General features: G+C 41.7%; 2 non-coding genes and 1 pseudogene across 2 annotated transcripts; 2 read left to right on the plus strand and 1 right to left on the minus strand.

Moving 5' to 3' along the window:
• Positions 1-2,969, minus strand: part of LOC110581200 — a 6,249-nt pseudogene extending 3,280 nt beyond the window's left edge.
• TRNAL-CAA lies at positions 76-181 on the plus strand. Its single transcript has 2 exons — positions 76-113; positions 136-181. It is a non-coding gene; the product is annotated as a tRNA-Leu (tRNA).
• TRNAE-CUC lies at positions 436-507 on the plus strand. Its single transcript has one exon. It is a non-coding gene; the product is annotated as a tRNA-Glu (tRNA).
• Positions 2,970-21,136: the final 18,167 nt, after the last annotated feature.

Genomic DNA, 21,136 nt, shown 5'->3' on the forward strand with positions numbered 1-21,136 from the left:
CGGGGGGGGCGGGGCGGGGCGGCGCGGCGAGCCCCACAGGAAGCGGGTTCTGCATAGCCGCCTGCCCCGCCGGGTGTCAGGATGGCCGAGTGGTCTAAGGCGCCAGACTCAAGGTGCTCACCTTCCCCGCGGGTGTTCTGGTCTCTGAATAGAGGCGTGGGTTCGAATCCCACTTCTGACACACACTTTTTTTTTTTCCTTCCGCTAAAGGATCCCAAAGCCATCCAGTGGCTGCTGGCGGTTCCTTTTTTTTCCGAGAAGGCAGCCATTCTCAGACTTTAAAGTCGCCGCAGTCCTCCATTACCTCTCTTTCCGGATCTGCCGTGGCAGAGGCGGTTTAGGCAGCTAAAATGTAGCCAATCGCGTTCGTGCTCCCAATTTGTGTCATACACCACATATTTTGTCTAGCTTACTAGAAGAACCAACACCACGTCGTCCCTGGTGGTCTAGTGGTTAGGATTCGGCGCTCTCACCGCCGCGGCCCGGGTTCGATTCCCGGTCAGGGAATGAGCTTTTTCTTTCCGCTACAAAACCTCAAACTGTATCTGGTAAGTTTCTGTTTTTGCAGAAAGTAACTAAGTGAACGGTACTATACGATTAATAAGCGCTGGCTGTGTGTCTGGCATTGTCGTATACCCAGGATGCAGGCAGGTGTTCTCTCTACCTAGATACGACATTGGTTAATATTTTGCTGCATTTCTCTTTCTCTTTCTTGCATCCCCAGCTTGCCACCCATGTGAAAGTTGCAGACATCATTACACTGTTCAACATTAACATATCATCATATGCCAGTTCACATTCAAATTTCTCCCAGTTGTTCCCAAAGTATCTTTTATAGCTTCTTTTTAAAGTTCTTTATTCTAGGAATTTTCACTTTCTATTGTCATGCCTGTGGAAAATAATATATTGTAATAATAAAAACAGTTAAATCACATTTAAATTCTGTCTTCTTAACATTTGTATAATGTTCTGAGCCTCTATGCCTAATTTATTGTTTTTCAAAGTATTAATTTCTCTTTGGACACGTTTTCTAGACCTCCAGGCCAGGGCTGCCCTAGGGTACACTCTATTTCCTTATTATTCAGAACCTTGTTTCCCAGACAGCTCCAAATCTTGCACAAAGAATTTTACCTCTGCTCTACTGTGTTCTAGCAATTGCTTTTGTTGTTTTTTGTTTGTTGTAATTTAGCCCACTATGGAGCAAGGCACAATGAATGATGGATGGCTAGGTAAGTGGTCAGCTTGAGATGTGTAAGTCCTGACTGTGCCTTTCCAACTGAGAGCAAGTTGCTTATCCTCTCTAAAACTTAGTTTTCTAACTAGTAAAACTGGTTAAAGGATGAAGAAGAAAGAGAATGAAATTCTATCTAACCTCTAAGTTTAATTTTGAAAACTTCCCTCATCTTCAAAAGGAATTGGAAGGGATCCAAACATATATAAGAACAAAGGAAAAAGAAAGTTGAAAGGACAAACATCTGAATGTAACTTTTATGATTTTTTATGATTTTCTGTAAGTGGTAGGATTATGAAAATTCTTAATTTTCTTTGTTGTAATGTTATCCATATGCTAATTTTTCTACCATGGGTATATAAAATTTATTAGTAGATGAATACACTTTATTTGAAAAACTGCTTACATTTTACACAAAAATCAGCTCAAAATCAATCACAGATTTAAATATTACATATAAAACTATACAATTTTTAGGAGAAAATATAAAAGAAAATCCTCAGGACTTAGGGCTTAGTGAAAAGTTCTTAGATAACAACAAAAGTATAATCCATAAAACATTATTAAATCAGACCTTGTAAAAATTAAATTTATTCTGCAGAAGACCTTGTTAAGAGGATGATAAGACAAGGAATAGATAGAAAAAAATATTTGTAAACCACATATCAGACAAAGGACTCATACATAGGATACACAGAGAACTCTCAAAACAATGGTAAAAAAGTAAAACAATCCAATTGAAAAAAATAAGCCAAAGACATGAAAAGACATTAATGTTTATTTTATTGAAGTACAAATTAAAATCAAAACGAGATACCCCCACTCTCTTTGCAGAATGGCTAAAATAAAAAGTAGTGATAACACCAAATGCTAGTGAGGATAAAGAGAAACTGGATCATTTATTCATTGCTGGTCAGAATGTAAAATGGGGGGCGCCTGGGTGGCTCAGTCCGTAAGCGTCTGCCTTCGGCTCAGGTCATGATCCCAGCGTCCTGAGATCAAGCCCCACATCTGGCTCTCTGCTCCGCGGGAAGCCTGCTTCTCCCTCTCCCATTCCCCCTGCTTGTGTTCCCTCTCTCGCTGTGTCTCTCTCTGTCAAATAAATAAATAAAATCTTAAAAAAAAAGAAGAAGAAGAAAAAGTCCCTGCCTTCAAGAACTTCCTATTTGCGGGGCACCTGGGTGGCTCAGTTGGTTAAGCCGCTGCCTTCGGCCCAGGTCATGATCCCAGGGTCCTTGCTCAGCGGGGAGCCTGCTTCTCCCTCTCCCTCTGCCTGCTGCTCCCCCTGCTTGTGCTCTCTCTCTCTCACTATCTCTCTCTCTGTGTCAAATAAAAATAAATAAAATCTTAAAAAAAAAAAGAACTGCCTATTTGCATAAGTAAATCGCTGTACTTAATAACAACCCAACCACTTAATCAGTCCTCATTCAAACTTCTTCATTTAGTTACTCTGAAATATGCCTGAATACCTGCAGAGCACAGGGACTCTCCTCCAGAAGGAGGTTGTACTGTAATTGCTCCATCTCCCGCCAGGCTTCTAGTACCTTCCTGGAATTCACAGAACACAAGGAATTCAGCATGCAAGGTCCTCCTTCCCCATCTCAGAGCTCCATCCTCAGCCCAGGTCACCAGAGTACCTCTGGTTCTTGATCAGCAGCTTGGTTTGGCTAAATGTGGGTGGTGAGGAGAGGGTGTGGTGGGTGATTACATAGATCTCTGGGGTGAGCAAGGGTAGCATTGCGTGCTTGGTGTGGATGTAATCGACATTACTGGAGGTAATTAGCATCTATTTTGTGTTGAATAGAGAGATGGCAGGTACACGCAGCCATCTGTCTGTGTGAGGGTGTGTATGTGCATTTGTGGAATCGCTGTGGAGGTGATTATATGGAGCTTACACCTCATAGCCTATGCCTTCCTTTAATCTCTCAGTCTGTATATGGGTGATGCAACATACACATGTGTACACATGTGTGGGAAGTGCCCACTGAATTCTGCTGTATGTGCCCAGAGCTCCAGAAATCATCCCCTGGTCCACAGAGAACTGGAGGCAAAGGAGGAGAGTCTCTCACCCACTGCCCCTCTCTCTCATCATATAGCATGCAGGTATATTATACTTAAAATTGATATACAAAAGTGAAAACTACATAATTTGTTTATTGTCTCTTGGACAAAATTATTTGTTTATTCATTTATTTATTTTAAAAGATATTATTTATTTATTTGACAGAGAGAGAGAGTGCACAAGTAGGGGGAGCAGCAGACAGAGGTAGACACATGCTCCCCGCTGAGCAGGGAGCCTGATTCAGGGCTTGATCCCAAGACCTCCCAAGACCGTGGGATCAGGACCTGAGCTGAAGGCAGATGCTTAACGACTGAGGCACCCAGGCGTGAATTTAGACTGACACTTGTAAAACATTTCAACAATACCATTCAGTTCTGAAATCAATTTGGAGGGTCATGATGTTCCATTTATTTTATTTTATTAATTTAATTAAATTATTTAATTTGTCTCATCCAGAAACACTCTCACAGACACAACTCATAATGTTTTGTGTTTTTTTTAGATTGAGATATAATTGGTATAGAACATTGTATTAGTTTCAGGTGCACAAAATAATGATTTGATATATGTATACATTGCAAAATGATCACTACAATAAATCTAATTCATATCCATCACCTCACAGAGTTACAATTTTTTTCTTGTGATGAGAACTTTTAAGATCTACTCTTTAGTAACTTTCAAATATACTATTGTATATTGTATTGCATTATTAACAAGTTACCATGTTATATATTAAATCCCCATGACTTATTTATTTATTTATTATTTAAATTCTAGTTAGTTAACATATGGTGCAATATTGGTTTCTGGAGTAGAATTTAATGATTCATCACTTACATACAATACTCCGTGCTCATAACAAGTGCCCTCCTTAATACCCATCACCCATTTAGCCCTTCCCCCCCCACCTCCCTGATCAACCCTCAGTTTGTTCTCTGTAGTTATGAGTCTCTTATGATTTGTTTCCCTGTCTCCTTTTTACCCCCTCTCATATGTTCATCTGTATTATTTCTTAAATTCCACATATGAATGACATCATATGGTATTTGTCTTTCTCTGCCTGAATTCTTTCGCTTAGCATAATACCCTCTACCTCCACCCATGTCGTTGCAAATGGCAAAAGACTTATTTATTTTATAATTGGAAGTTTGTACCTCTTAACCCCTTCACCCATCTCACCCACCCCCACCTCCCATTTCCATTTAAATCCAACTGCCTCCAAAAGGCCCCATCTCCAAACACCATCACTTTGGGAATTAGGGCTTCAATATATGAATTCGGGAGAGAATGGACAACATTTAGTCCATAATAACTTTCTCCCCTCCAGTTCTGCTTGGGGGTAAGCTTATTGCCCTTATGTGTGCTGAGAGCCTGGGGTTGGGGGCAGAACCTGCAGCAGCAGGTTTAGCTGCTGGGGGCGGGGCGGGGGGTGGGTGGTGGTGGGTGGTAGAGGAAGGGAGAAGAGAAGGCAGAGTCTCAGCTCACAGCTGTGCAGGAAACAAGAGGATTGAGTCACTCTCTGGCTCTGTTTGTCCAGGGCCATGGTGTCCCCAGGGTACAATAGTCACAGTGGTTGAGCCCTTCTTCTGAGCCATGTTCTGTACCTTACACATGGTAATTCATTTAACAGTACAGCACTATTGCCTCATTTTACAGTGTATGAAAGCAAGACTCAAAGATGCTAAGTAACTTGAAAGATCACACCACACATCTAGAAATGGTGGAAACAGCAGAGCCTGGCTCCTGGTCACTCTGTGTCTTTGACTCCCTGCAGGAGTGGGAGTGTGTGAAGGAGGAGATGGCCCACGGCCCAGAGACAGCCAGAGTGCTCAGGGCGCATCACAATTCCACCAGTCAAGCATATGTAGGGTTCCTAAATGCCCTGTACATTTTCTTTCCCCTGCTAGAAATCCCTTTAATGGGCATCCGACTAATCTTTCCACAACTGGGCAGACAAAGCACAATACTGCTTGCATTGAGGTTTCCAGAAACTCTTCAGGGTGAGTGGTTGCCAGTCAAGGAGTTTCTGGGATTACCTTGGTTCTGCAGGAAGAAGGAGGTGAAGGACAGAGGACCTGGAGAGGCGGAGAGCTGGGGTACTAACAAGTTTACTCATGAGGCTACATCAGCAGAAGCTCCCAAACCCTGACAATTCTAGCAGCTGTGTGTTCCTTGGCTCGACCCTTCTGTAGCTTCACTGATTTCTTGTTTGGTCAGTGCTGCTTATCTCCAGGCTTCAGACAATAGAGGGCCGTTTTGTTACCCTGTGCCTTCCTGGGTGGCACTCAGGGCTTGTGAGCATCCTCCCTACCTTCCTGCCCCCTTCTTCCTCACTCCCTATATGTTAAATAACTAAAATTTAAATAAAACTTTTAACTCTATTTATTTTTTTAATTTTTAAATTAAAAAAGGATAAAAAAATAAATAAAACTTTGAAAAGAGAGATATCAGCTCACACCTGTCAGAATAGCTAAAACCAACAACACAAGAAACAACAGGTGTTGGATAGGATATGGAGCAACAGGAACCCTCTTGCACTGTTTGTGGAAAGCAAACTGGTGCAGCCGCTGTGTAAAACAGTATGGAGGTTCTTCGGTTAGTTAAAAATAGAATTACCTTATGATCCAGCAATTGCACTACTGGGTCTTGACCAAAAGAATACAAAAACACTAATTCAAAGATGCACCCCTATGTTTATAGCAGGATTATTTACAATAGCCAAGAAGCAACACATGTCCATTGGTGGATGGATGGATAAAGAGGATGTAGTATATACAATGGAATATATTCAGCCAAAAAAAAAAAAAAAAAAGAGTGAAATCTTGCCATTTGCAATGACATGGATGGAGCTAGAGAGTATAATGGTAAGTAAAATAAGTCAGTCAGAGAAAGACAAATATCATCTGACTTCACTCTTATGTGGAATTTAGGAAACAAAACAAACAAGCAAAGGGGAAAAAGAGATAAAGAAGCAATCAAGAAACAGACTCTTAGTTACGGAGAACAAACTGATGGTTACCAGAGCGGAGGTGGGTGGGGAGGTGGGTTAAATGGCTGATGGGGATTAAGGAGGGAACTTTTTGTGATGAGCACAGGGTGATGTATGGAATTGTTGAATTACTATATTATACACCTGAAATTAATGTAACAATGTATGTTAACTAAGTGGAAAAAGAGTAAAAACTAACAAAAGAAAGAAAGAATTCATGAAGTGTTTAATGTTTCAGTTTTGTCTACTGAAAAGGCTTAAAAATAATAACCAACCTAATAGTATTGAGTATCCCTAGCCCCCAGAACAGCTTAGGTTTTAAGATGCCATTTCCTTGTTAAAAAAAAAAAAAAAAAAAAAAAGCAAGGACACTTGGATAAATGGCTAACTCCAGGTTGGCACAAAAAATGTACAAGATGAGCCTGGAACTTACCATACCAGATAGCCAGGAATATAGCATAACTATTAGGTTCATGACTAAAGGACTCAAGGGTCAACTTGAAAGGATATCCACTGGCCAAGGATGGGACAATTTGAATTTCAGTGAGGATAATCATTGCAATTGATCAAAACCCATCATATATGCTTAAAAATAAATTTCAGAATGATACAAAAAATTAATTGACTACATTTGGAAAATAATATAGGACAGATTTATCATCTTGAAAACTAGTAAAAGAGAAAAATCAGGCATTTACCTTGCCTTTCTTGTGTGATTTAAAACAATGGGAAAACAAAAAGTAAAGAAGGAGAAATGGTCTTCATAAAAGTATTCTGGCTAAAAAAAAAAGAATAGTTTTTAGAAACTCATATTTTTAACCTCCAATAAAACAGTGGATTTAATGGATTTAAGCATTGAGCATTAACAGCTGCTAATATCACAAAAGACAAATTAGGCATGAGGTGCCTCCTGATGAAGGAACACAATACTACCCTCCATATTTCTGTCAAAGTAACCAAATTTGGATTTGATCAAGCCTCTGAACCCGTTTGCAGGAAACTCTGAGGACAGAAAAGCAAGCTCAACAGCACAATGAATACACAAACGGCAATATCCACACGAGTACAAACTGCAGGTCCCATGACCCGGACCTTTTAGCAGATAAATTATAAAGGAAAGAAGACGTAGAGGAGGAACTTGCAGATTAAAAGAGACTTAAGACCTTTTGAATTGTGAAAAGCATGAAGGATGAGACTTAATCATCATGTCCAGGGATGTTCTTTGGGTGATAAAGCTATAAAGAAATGCAGATGTGGGAGTGAAGCCCGCAGAGGATTAGTCTCCTCCCTTGGATACTGCTAGATGTCAAATTATTCGGAACACCTGAGTAGCCAGTCGGAGGTCTAAGAGAACAAAAACTGCAAGTCTACAAGTAAAAACGTTGGACCACCTTTTGGAAGGTAGGAGGTGCGGAGACTTGAATTTGGGGAGATATAGCCGTGGATGTGGGGGCGGGGAGGGAGCCTGCTTACAGAGGGTACCACAAAGTACTAAGCAGCAGAGGGCAAAATCTGACCTTTTGGAAGTCCGCTACAGCGGGGGATGCGCCTGACCTAAGGGTGCTCAGGTGGGAAGCCGGGCAGAATCCCAGGTGGGACAGCGTGGTCTGAGGATCCCCTGGGTCACAAGAAGGACGGGTGGTGCCAACCAGCTGGACTGTTCCCGGGCACAGGAGCCTGGAAGCCAGCTGGGAGCAGTGGGTCGAGGAGCCGGCTCTCTGCTCCGTGTGGGCATATACTGGGGACCGCTTCGCGGCCCTGTGACCGCTTTTCCAGGATGGCCCAGCAAACGGCAGAGGCCTGGCGACGCTCTCCCTGGGAGGAACAGCGTGGGTACAGGCCATGGGCTTCCCTAAAATTGGGGGTTTTGAAACTCAGTCGCCCACCTGGGACAAAAACGCTCAGGCTCAGGCAGGGTAGACACAGGATTCTGATGGAAACCGGGAAGACAAGAGTGACTGAGGGCTTTTCTGTGAAGGCTCACTGAAGACAGTGGGGGGAGCGTGAATTTTCAGCTCGGGGGCTAGAGAGCAGGGCGCTGCCATAGTCTTACCACCCAACAGCGCTGAAAGCCTTCAAGGAGCAAAACAGCGCCGCCCAGGGCAGTCCGGAGCCCCGTACCCCAAGCCCTGCCTCACTGCGTCCTGGAGGCGCATTTCCACTGGGGCGAGTCCACCCGAGAATCAGGGCAACAGGCCCCTCCCCCAAAGGCCCCACGAACAACTCCCTCCCACCAAGTTTACCGATCATAGAGGGCTGCAAAGCTTCAGCTCTAGGGGAGAATAGTATCTAGCCTCTTTTGTACTTTTGTCTTTAACATTTTTTTATTATTTAAATTTTAGGTTTGGTTTTGGGAAAAGAATCAGTGATTCGTCACTTACAAATGACACCCAGCACTCATCATAACAAGTGCTCTCCTTAATACCTGTCACCCATCTATCCCACCCCCCACCTCCCTCCCTCCAACAACGTTGTTTTTTCTCTGTAGTTAAAAGCCTCATTTGTTTCCCTCTCTTTTTCTCTCCCTGTCATATGTTCAACATTTGTTTCTTAAATTCCACATATGAGTGAGATCATGTGGTATTTGTTTTTGTCTGACTGACTTTGTTTTCACTTAGCATAACACCTTCTAGCTCCATCCTTGTCATTGCAAATGGCAAGATTTCATATATATATATATATTTTTTTTTTGATGGCTGAGTAACATTCCATTGTATATATATACCACATCTTCTTTATCCATTTATCTATATCAATGGACATCTGGGCTCTTTCCATAGTTTGGCTATTGTGGACGTTGCTGCTATAAACACTGGGGTGCATGTGCCCCTTCAAATCACTGTTTGTATCCTTTGGAGAAATACCTAGTAGTGCAATTGATGGGTCATAAGGTAATTCTATTTTTCATTTTTGGAGGAACCTCCATACTGTTTTCCAGAGTGGCTGCACCAGTTTGCATTCCCACCAACAGTGCAAGAGGGTTCCCCTTTCTCTGCATCCTTGCTAACACCTGTTGTTTCTTGTGTTGTTAATTTTAGTGATTCTGACAAGTGTGAGGTGGTATCTCATCATGGTTTTGATTTGTATTTCCATGATGAGTGATGTTGAGCATCTTTCCATGTGTCTGTTAGCCATCTGGATGTCTTCTTTGGAAGAATGTCTATTCATGTCTTCTGCCCATTTCTTAACTGGATTATTTGTTTTTTGGGTGTTGAGTTTGATAAGTTCTTTATAGGTTTTGGACATTAACCCTTATCTGATATGCCATTTGCAAATATCTTCTCCCATTCCATAGGCTGACTTTTAGTTTTGTTGATTGTTTCCTTCACTTTGTAGAAGCTTTTTATTTTAATGAATTCCCAATAACTCATTTTTGCTTTTGTTTCCCTTGCCTCCATAGATATGTCTAGTAAGAAGTTGCTGCGGCCAAGGTAAAAGTGGTTGCTGCCTGTGTTCTCCTCTAGGATTCTGATGGATTCTGGTCTCACATTTAGGTCTTTCAGCCGTTTTGGATTTATTTTTGTGTATGGCGTAAGAAAGTGGTCCAGTTTCATTCTTCTGCATGTTACTGTCCCGTTTTCCCAACACCATATATTGGAGAGATTGCTTTTTTTCCATTAGCTATTCTTTCCTGCTTTGTCGAAGATTAGTTGACCATATAGTTATGGGTCCATTTCTGGGCTCTCTATTCTATTCCATTGAAATATGTGTCTGTTTTTGTGTCAGTACCATAACATCTTGATGATTATGGCTTTGTAATAGAGCTTGAAGTCTGGAACTGTGATGCCTCCAACTTTGGTTTTCCTTTTCAACATTACTTTGGCTATTTGGAGTCATTCCTGGTTCCATACAATTAGAATTGACTCATTTCATTTAGCATAATACTCTCTAGTTCCATCCATGTCACTGCATATAGCAAGATTTCGTTCTTTTTGACGGCTGGGTAATATTCCATTATATACACACACATATAAAATAAAATGATAAATAATAACAATAAGAATATACATATTTCCATATCTGATATATAAACATACCACATCTTCTTTATGCTTTATCCATATATATAATAGATATATATAATAATACATATACTTTATATATACACATATATAATAATGTATATACAAATTTATAATAATATATATACACATTTATATATACACACATATTTATATATACACACACGTATGTATATATATCTATAGATATAGATATAGATATCTATTCATGTCTGCTGCCCATTACTTAACTGGATTATTTTGTTTTTTGGGTATTGAGCGTGATAAGTTCTTTCTAGATTTTGGAAACTAGCCCTTTATCAGATATGTCATTTGTAAATATGTTCTCCCATCCTGAAGGTTGCCTTTTAGTTTTCTTGATTGTTTCCTTTGCTGTGCAGATGTTTTTTTATCTTGATGAAGTCCCAATAATTCATTTTTTAAAGCTTTTAAATCTATTTTTTTTTAGATTTTATTTATTTATTTGAGAGAGAGAATGAGATAGAGAGAGCATGAGAGGGGGGAGGGTCAGAGGGAGAAGCAGACTCCCTGCTGAGCAGGGAGCCGATGTGGGACTCGATCCCGGAACTCCAGGATCATGACCTGAGCCGAAGGCAGTTGCTTAACCAACTGAGCCACCCAGGCGCCCCCAATAATTCATTTTTTAAAAAATCTGTATTTAAATTCAATTAGCTAACATATAGTATATCATTAGTTTCAGATGTAGTGTTCAGTAATTTATCAGTTTCATGTAACACCCAGGAATTATCACATCATGTGCCCTCCTTAATTCCCATCACCCAATTACCCCATCCCCCCACCCATCTCCCCTCCAGCAACCTGTTTGTTTCCTGTAAGAATCTCTCATGGTTTGTATCCCACTCATGACATCCATTCAGTTTTCCTTCCCCTCCCCTATGAACCTCTGCATTATTTCTTCTTTCCACATATGACTGAAACTATATGATAATTGTCATTCTCTATCTGACTTATTTTGTTCAGCATAATACCCTCCAGTTCCAACCACATCGATGTAAATGGTAAATATTCATCTATTCTGATGGCTGAGTAATATTCCATTGTAAAAATAAACCACATCTTTATCCATTCATCTGTTGATGGACATCTTGGCTCTTTCCACAGTTTGGCTATTGTCAACATTGCTGCTATGAACACTGGGGTGCAGGTGCTCCTTTGGATTTTTTCATGTGTCTGTTGGCCATTTGTATGTCTTCTTTGGAGAAATGCCTGTTCATGTCTTCTGCCCATTTCTTGACTGGATTATTTGTTTTTTGGATGTTGAGTTTGGTAAGTTCTTTATAGATCCTGGATACCAGCCCTTTATCTGTAACATCATTTGCAAATATCTTCTCCCATTCCATGGATTGCCTCTTAGTTTTGTTGACTGTTTCCTTCACTGTGCAGAAGCTTTTTATCTTGATGAAGTCCCAACGGTTCATTTTTGGTTTTGTTTCCCTTGCCTTTGGAGACATATCTAGCAAGAAGTTGCTGCAGCCGAGGTTGAAGAGGCTGCTGCCTGTGTTTTCCTCAAGGATTTTGATGGATTCCTGTCTCAAATTGAGATCTTTCATCCATTTTGAGTCTATTTTTATGTGTGTAAGGAAATGGTCCAGTTTCATTCTTCTGCATGTGGCTGTCCAATTTTCCTAACACCATTTGTTGAAAAGCCTGTCCTTTTTCCATTAGATATTCTTTCCTGCGAAGTTGAAGAGTAGTTGACAATACAGTTGAGGGTCCATTTCTGGGCTCTCTATTCTGTTCCATTGATCTATGTGTCTGTTTTTGTGCCAGTACCATGCTGTCTTGATGATGACAGCTTTGTAATAGAGCTGGAAGTCCGGAATTGTGATGCCGCCGGCTTTGCTTTTCTTTTTCAACATTCCTCTGGCTATGCGGGGTCTTTTCTGGTTCCATACAAATTTTAGGATTGTTTGTTCTAGCTCTGTGAAAAATGTCCAATGGTATTTTGATAGGGATTGCATTGAATGTGTAGATTGCTCTAGGTAGCATAAACATTTTAACAATATTTATTCTTTCAATCCCTGAGCATGGAATGTTTTTGCATTTCTTTGTGTCTCCCTCATTTTCTTTCATTAAGTATTCTATAGTTTTGTGAGTATAGATCCTTTACCTATTCGTTAGGTTTATTACTAGGTATCTTATGGAGAAAAGGAAATATAAATGAATCATGAGAAAAAAATCTTGAGTTCTATAAACTATTTTCCCCTAGAGCTAGAGTTTTGCAGTGCTGTGTGTTCCGTAAACCTGGTGTTCCCTGTTCTTCCAGCTGATCTTCTGGGGGAGGGGCCTCCTGCATTTGTTCTCAGGTGTCTTTGTCTGGGTGGAGTTGTATCACCCCTCGCCAGAGGGCTGCGCTCAGTGTAAGCTGTCTTTGGTTTTTCTATGTGGCGTTTGTTCCCTGAAGGCTTTCTGGAACTCTTTAGAGGATGAAAATAAAAATGGCCGACCCAGATCTCCATCCCCGGAACTGAAAGATCGTGGTCCCCCCTCTTCAGTAAAATTCAGGGATACTGAGTTTTTACTTTCGTATGTGCCACACTCTGCAGACTCCTGTGGTGCTCGCCTGCACTGATCCTTGTGGGGAAAGGCGGAGGTTGTGCATTTCTGTTCTTTGCAGCCCCCCTCCCCCCCACCACAGAGGTTACCAGGTCATGTGTGTGTCTGTGCAGCCCCTACTGCCCCTGCTGGGGGAAGGCAGAGGGTCTCTGCATTTCTATCCTTTGCAGGACCCCCAAGGAAAGCGGTCATCTGGTCATGCCCGCACCCACAATGTCCCTACCTGGGGAAGGCAGAGGGCCGCCACTTTCTTGTCCTTTGCAAGGCGCCCCCCCCCCCCAACACACAATGTGATGAGGGTGCAGGCTAGCTGAAGACAAAGCCTAAGCTGACACCCTGTAACCTACCCCTCGGTGGGACATGTGTGACATTCTTCCAGGAAGCTCCCATCGACCTTAATGTTAATACCTTGCTAGAGGGGAAAACAACCTTAACTTGACAATGACAAGGCCTCCAGTATCTTGTAGGTATCTTGTAGGTCAGTCCTCTTTAACATATGAAAGTTCTTTTGAAACCTCCCTTTTCCTTACTTCCCCCAACTCCCAAGTATATAATCACTCCTCAAGACCCCAGTGCAGTGCTCTTTCTGCCCACGGGTCCTGTCCCCATGCTTTAATAAAACCACCGTTTTGCACCAAAGACCTCTCAAGAATTCATTCTTGGTCGTCAGCTCTGGACCTCACCCCACTGAACCTCAGCTACACTCTAAAAACCACATCACACGCATGGAGAGCTGTCACTGGATTGTGCAGGGTTTGCAGTTTATGGGCGAATTCAACTGAGAGCCCCCTCCCAGGCTCACAGGCTGTAACTGGTTTCCCTGCTCCAATGTTGTGGAAAAATAAAAATCAGACCGGTGAGAAACCAAGTGACACTCAGAGAAGTAGAACTTGGGTTTATTTTATGCCAACAGATCCAGAGGAGCTCACGCTCAAAATTCTGGGCCCCGGGCAGCGGGGTCATAGAGCTTTTTATAGGGGAGTGCAGGGGGTCAGGTTACAAGGCCTGTGCTGACTGCTGATAGGTGAGTTTAAACTGGGGGAGGGGGATGCTTTATGCAGGAACAGCGGTTAGAGCAGACGGGGAGCTTGTGGTGGGAAGCCTGTTCACAGAAGCAGAATCCGCTGGTTACCTCTTGCTCCCAGCGGGGCTTCTGGTTATCTCTAGCCATTGTTAGTAACTTCCCGTTTTGGGGGCCCTGCCAGCCCAGGCCTGCTCTGGGTAATTTTCCTCTTCACTAATGCTTGGGAAATCTGCCACACTCAGGCACCTTGTTCTTTCTGTGACCCTGGGGATCCTGCAAAGTTATGTAGCCATTTGGGTATTGTGCTGCTTCCTGCAGATGGCTCTGTGTTCATGCTGAGGGGTGGCAGAGTAAAAGGTGCTGGCCAGCTCCTTTGTTCCTGGAGAAGCATCTCTTGTGGATGCTGCCTCTCAGGGATGTGCTCCAAGAAGCTCCCTGCTGTGTGCCCCAGGTGTTCTTCCAATCATGCTGTCTATCTCTGGGTTGTTTACCTGCCTTCTCTCTAGGAGCAGGGCAGTGCCCTTTAGGGTTCTATCCCAGTCAAGCTCACAGACCTTTAAAACTCCAGACTTAAGCCCCAACAAAAATCAGCCCTTCCCAGCCAATGGTTTTGGAGAAATGTTCTTATCCATTCCCCTGTGTGCTCCACTCTCTCTCACCCTTCTTTGCAACCACAGCTCCCTCCCCTTCAGGGCACTTATGACCTCTCCCCTAAACCATGTCTCCCCACTTCCTACCTTCTTTGATGTGGCCTCTTCTTTCCCTGTAGTTGTGGAGTTTTTCTGTCAGTCTTCAGATCGATTTCTGTGGTATTTAGAATGATTTGATAGTTATCTAGTTTCTGGGACAAGATGAGCCTAGGGTCCTCCTACTCCGCTGCATTCTTCTACACTCTCCACCCAAGCTTCTGTTCTTAGCCTACCTTGGAGATAGATCTCTTCCTGACAACCTTTCCTATCCTGTATGTGCACTTCAATGTACAATATGCCCCTTTAATAATCTGTCTTAATGCATTTTGTGCAAACTATTGTTGCTAAAGGACTTGCTGAATTCACCTCCAGTTTGCACCAACTTGCTTCCCATCCAAACTGGCAAAGTAATGAAAACAGACTTCTTAGTGGCTGCTATATGTCAGGTTTCTTGAGGAATGCTTATTTTATTAGCATAAAGATAGAGGATAGAATTGTCAATAATAGTCATGTATGAATTATTACTATTAATATCACTGCTTGATAGTTGAGTGTACTTCTCTTAATAGAAAGAGTGTTGTTTATATTAACACTAATGTGATCACTGAAATGAGCTCTCACCTTAGCAACTAATTACTCTTTTGTGCTAAGGAATGAGGGTGATTTTTGATTTGGTACCAAGGGATTTGTTACTGTCAGGACTCCTTTAGGAATAATTTTTGCTCCAAGGTTGATCTTCTTTTATTCAAATTACAGACTCAGGTATTGAACAAATGGTACAACTGAAGAGGAAAAATGTCTTCCTAAGTGGTTGGGACGGGAGATGGTGTTTGGAGGGTTTGATTTCCATGTTGGGGAAGTATATTTATAGAGTTAAAAAAAATCCCAGCTCCCTGCAATCCCATACTGAACTCTTACCACTTGCTTCCTTGCTTCCCCAAGAGGGAGGCCGCATGTGTGTCTGTGTGGCCCAAGCCTGGCCTTTTGGGGAAAAGGAGTGCTGGCAGAAGCCAAAGGATCATCATAATAAATCCTCATTAACCATTGCCACTTGGGATCTTCCCTGGAGTGTTCAATAGGAAACTTTTTAAGAAAACAATGCTTACTTTTCTGTGATAATGAAGGCAATCAATAGGGAACTATAGTGGAAGAATCATAATTTTTCTTTTTTTTTTTTTTTTTTTTTTTTAAAGATTTATTTATTTATTTGAGAGAGCGAGAATGAGAGAGAGAGAGTACATGAGAGGGGGTAGGGTTAGAGGGAGAAGCAGGCTCCTTGCTGAGCAGGGAGCCCGATGCGGGACTCGATCCAGGGACTCCAGAATCATGACCTGAGCCGAAGGCAGTCGCGTAACCAACTGAGCCACCCAGGCGCCCCAAGAATCATAATTTTTCAAAGAGCAGGCTAATCAAAAAATCTCAGGAGGGTAAAATGCGGTGGCTTCCGGTTGCCAATACAGTCAACATAGATCATATTTATATATGTTTATGTGCATATATACATGTGTATGTATATACAACATACACGTTTATATTTATTTAAAAAATATTTTAGACTTACAGAAAAATTACAAGAATAGTCAAAAGAGGATAGCTTCTCCTAATGCTAATATTTTATGTAAGCATAGCACTGTTGTCAAAACCAGGAAGCTAACTAAACTATTGGCCTTATTCACATTTCACAGGCTTTTTCACTAGTGTCCAGCCAGAATCTTGTATTGCATGTGATTGGCATGTGCACTTAGTCTCTGTCTAAATGTTTTACATTTGATATTTTTCATTTAATTCTTATGACATCATGAAGTAGGTACTGTCATTATGTCCCTAATTCTTGGATTAAAAAAAATTGAGATCCGATGTGACCAAGAAATTCATCCAAGGTTACTAAGCTTCTAAGAGGCAGGGCCACGATTCAAGTTCGGGCCTCCAGGTCCTCAAGTGTGACCCTTTACCACACATCCTACTGTGTGCAACTAGCCTAAGGGCCACAGGAATAATCCATGTTGTGAACGGACCCAGTTCACTCATGCACACAGCACATATCACACACACACACACACACACACCACATGCAAACCACACACTCTCACACAAATACAGTCACACACACAGTTATACACACTCAGTCATAACTGAAATAAAATTTATGTAGAATTTATCTCTACCAGGTGTGATGCTCTGAAATTTTGTCTTCTATTTCATTTTCTAAAATGCTGGACTTTGCCAATTTCATTAATGCTTCTATAAAGAGTGGGAAAACCCTGCCTGTAGTCCATTTGCTTGAGGGATGCCCACAGGATCCTCTCCTCTATGTCTTAACCACAGGGCTAGATAGCAGCGGGACCCAGAGGTAAGGACAGAGTGTCCTGGTTAAGCTGCACGCATTTTTGAGAAAATCCTTAATTATGAGTGTGGAATATGGGTTACACTTTTTGAACTTTCCCATGCAAATTTTGCAGATGTTGGATTCAATGATTTGTTATCTCTTTTATTCGATAAGAAATACGTACTTGGATGGAGAGTCACAAGAAAATGGTTTAAGATTCTTTTTAAAAATGTTTCAAAGAAAAGTCCAGTCCCATGTAACCAAAGTCTATATAGCTAATTTGTACTTTTTTAGGCAAAGTCCAATAAAATGAAAACTCTGTGTGTGGTCTTTGCAGCAAAGAGTTGACTCAGAAGTATCTAAAGCTTGTACATTCCAAAGAAGGCCTTGTGTGGCTCCTGGAAGGTAATCCATAAGCCCTTGGAATATCCTGCCTGATAAAAGTGTCTTTGTTTAATTGGAGCTCGGGCATCCAAGATAGTCTGTGCCAACAACTTGACTTATGTTGGGGGCCTTGAGCCAGGTGGTATCAGCTTGACCTTTGCAGGGGCTAGAGACAGGTCAGCCACCCAGGCAGGCAATCGTATCTACGGGACTAACTCTCAATAAAAACCCTGGACACCAAGGCTCAGGTAAGCTTCTCTGGTTGACAGTACTCTGTATGTGCTGTCATCTACCATTGCTAGGAGAACTAAGCACTGTCTCTATGACTCTACCGGAAGAGGATAACTGGAAGCCTGCATCTGGTCTTTCCTGGACCCTGTATGTTCTATATTTGCCAGTTTTAATCTGTTATTCTTTCACTGAATAAACCACAACCATGAATATAACAGCTTTTCTCAGTTCTATAAATCCTTCTATTGAAACTGAGGGTGGTCTTGAGGATCCCCAAGAGGTCTGGACACACACAGGGGTGGTGAGGGCATGGGTGTGAGCAGTGAGGGGTCCGCTGCTCAAGGGAGTGAGCTTGTGGCAAGGCTGCCTTTTGAGGACATTGTGACTGAGTGACTGACTCAGAAAGCAGCTGAGGCAGAGGCAGGAGCATGGGGACGAAAGTGGGGAGAGGTTCCTGTGTGCCTTTGGTGGACCAGGCGAAACAAAGTCAACGTTCTCTTTTTCAGAACCCCATTAATTGGAACCCTCATTTAATTGGAGAACTGCTTTTCTGATATTGTTTTAGATGAGAGGTAGTTAAACTATAAGGAAATGGGTTCTCTTAGGGATTCGGGAACTGCAGCCTGGGACATCCTGGCTTCCACTTGCACTGGGGAAGTCCAAGTTCAGGGGCCCTGTTTTATTTAAAGTGAATGATTTGAAGTAAGAATAAAGTGAATGATTTGAGAGTCACTTAGTGATGGTCACCATACTGTGAGCAGATAAATATATTTCAGGAAGAGTTCAGCCCAAAATTTCTGTTTTATCTCCACATAACTGAAACTTGAGTTGAATACAGAAATCTATGCTCCTTCCTTGGGAATTGTTTAAATCGCCTGGGCTTCCTAACTGGGTCTGGGGGGCCACTGTCCTTTCCTTTCCACCTCGGCAGTGGAGATCTTGCCTGCATGCGTGGGCAAGCATTGAGACTGGCTTAGGGACCCAAGCTTACCCGGCTCAGCTTCCCTGGTCAGGACAGATGGCCTGGAAGGGGCCCTGCTTCTACCCAGCATCCCCATTCACTCACTCTCACGCCTGATGTTTTCACTCAGACTTGTAGCTTTATTTATTTATTTTTATTTATATTCAATTAGCCAACATATAGTACATCGCTAGTTTTTGATGTAAAGTTCAATGATTCATTAGTTGTATATAACACCCAGTGACTTGTAGCGTTACATACCATTCATACTCTCTAGCCACTTTCTCTCTCCATCTGGGAGTTCCTCCTTGAACTGCAGATGTGTGATAGGCACCTGACACGGAACAGGTCAAACTGAACTCCTGATCTCTGCCCACCCCAGGCCCAACCCCCTCCTCTCACTGCCATATTTCTGATCTTAACTAGTGGCCCTTCCACACTTACAGCAGCTCAACACAAAACCTGGGAGGGGGGTGGGTCAGCCCAGACTCCTCTCTTGCACTCACATTAGCAAGTTCCATCCACTCCACCTTCAAATATAACCCACCATTTTGTAGCAACTTCATTGCTCCCACTCTGGTCCCACTCAACTTCATCTCCTGTCTAGAAAACTCAGTAGTCTCCCAGCCTCCCACCTTCTCTCCCTACATCTGCTGTGCCCCCCTTTGTCTACCTGCCAGTACAGCAGCTGCAAACCTCATCTCCTTCACGTCTTTACTAAAGATAAGGGTGGTACCTACTATGAGTTGTAGGGCTCACAATTAAATTTGAATTTCAGATAAATACATACTTATTTATTTATTCATGTATTAATACTTTTTTAAATTTTCATTCCAGTTGCTAACATACAGTGTTACATTAGTCCCCTTTATTTTAAATTGAAGTCCTCTCCCATCTTCCTAGCAGACTTATGATTAACATACCACATATTTTATTTGTTTCTACAAATTTTGTTAAGGTGAAGTCCATATTACATAAAATCATTCATTTTAAAGCGAACAATTCAGTGGCATTCAGTACATTTACAACTGTAACCTGCAACCCCCACCTCTATCTAATTTCAAAACATTCCCACCACTCCAAAGTAAAACCCCATATTAAGCAGTTTCTCCTTATTTCCAGCTCCTGCCCCCACCCCCATGCCCTTGGCTTTGGTCGCCACCAATATGCATTCTATTTCTCTGCGTACTGCATATAAATGGAATCATAGAATACTTCGCCTTTTTGTATTTGGCTTCTTTCACTTGACATAATGTTTCCAAATGTATCAGTGGTAATATGTATCAGTATTTCATTCCTTTTCATGGCTAACTAATATTTTTCACACACACACACACACACACAACCATATGTTCATCAATTCAACCATTAATTAACCTTTGAATTGTTTCTACATTCAGGCTATTGTAAATAGTGCTGCTATGAATATTTGTGTACAAGTATTTGTTTGAGCCCCTGTTCTCAGTTCTATTGGGTATATACCTAAGAGTGGAATTGCTGGATCATATAGTAATTTTTTTAAAACATTTTATTTATTTATTCATAAGAGACAGAGAGAGAAGCAGAGGGAGAAGCAGGCTCCCCGCTGAGCAGGGAGCCCGATGCGGGACTCGATCCCAGGACTCTGGGATCATGACCTGAGCCGAAGGCAGATGCTTAACGACTGAGCCACCCAGGCGCCCTCACATAGTAATTTTATGTTTAACATTTTGAGACTGCTATTTTCCACAGCAGCTTAGCCATTTCACCTTCCCAACAGATACATATTTTCCAGTTTCTCCAGTTCCTCACCAACACTTACTATTCTCCATTTTTTATTGGTTTGTTGGTTTATTACAGCCACTCTTAAAGGTGTGAAGTGGTATCCCATTGTGTTTTTGATTTTTATTTCCCTAATGATTAGTGGTGTTGAGCATCTTTTCACATGCTTATTGGCCATTTGTACATCGTCTTTGGAGAAATGTCTGCTCAAGCCCTTTGCCCATTTTTTTAAAAGTTTTTATTTAAATTATGGTTATTAAGGGTGCCTGGGTGGCTCAGTCAGTTAATTGTCTGCCTTTGGCTCAGGTCATGAATCCCAGGTTCCTGGGATTCAGCCCTGCATCTGGCTCACTGATCAGTGGGGAGTCTGCTTCTCCCTCTCCCCACCCCCACTCATGCTCTCTTTGACTATCTCTTTCTCTCAAATAAATAAATCAAATCTTTAAAAATAAATAAATAAATAAATAAATATGATTTTTTAACATACAGTGTAGTATTAGCTTCAGGCGTACAATATACTGATTCAAAATTTCCATTCCTTCACCAATTTTTAAATTGTGTTGTTTATTTTTTATAAGTTTTTAAATTTATTCTGGAAATATAGATACTGAGATATATGATTTGAAAATATATCCCCCTTTCTGTATGTTGCCTTTTTGCTCTCATGATAATGCTAAATGTGAGACAGGAATCTGTCAAAATCCTAGAGAAGAACATAGTCAGTAACCTCTTCCACATCGGCCACAGCAACTTCTTGCAAGACACATCTCCAAAGGCAAGGGAAACAAAAGCAAAAACGAACTTTTGGGACTGCATCAAGATAAAAAGCTTCTGCACAGCAAAGGAAAGAGTCAATAAAACTAAAAGGCAACCCAC

The sequence above is a fragment of the Neomonachus schauinslandi genome, chromosome 7 (assembly GCF_002201575.2).
Source record: "Neomonachus schauinslandi chromosome 7, ASM220157v2, whole genome shotgun sequence".
NCBI classification, from domain to species: Eukaryota; Metazoa; Chordata; class Mammalia; order Carnivora; family Phocidae; genus Neomonachus; species Neomonachus schauinslandi.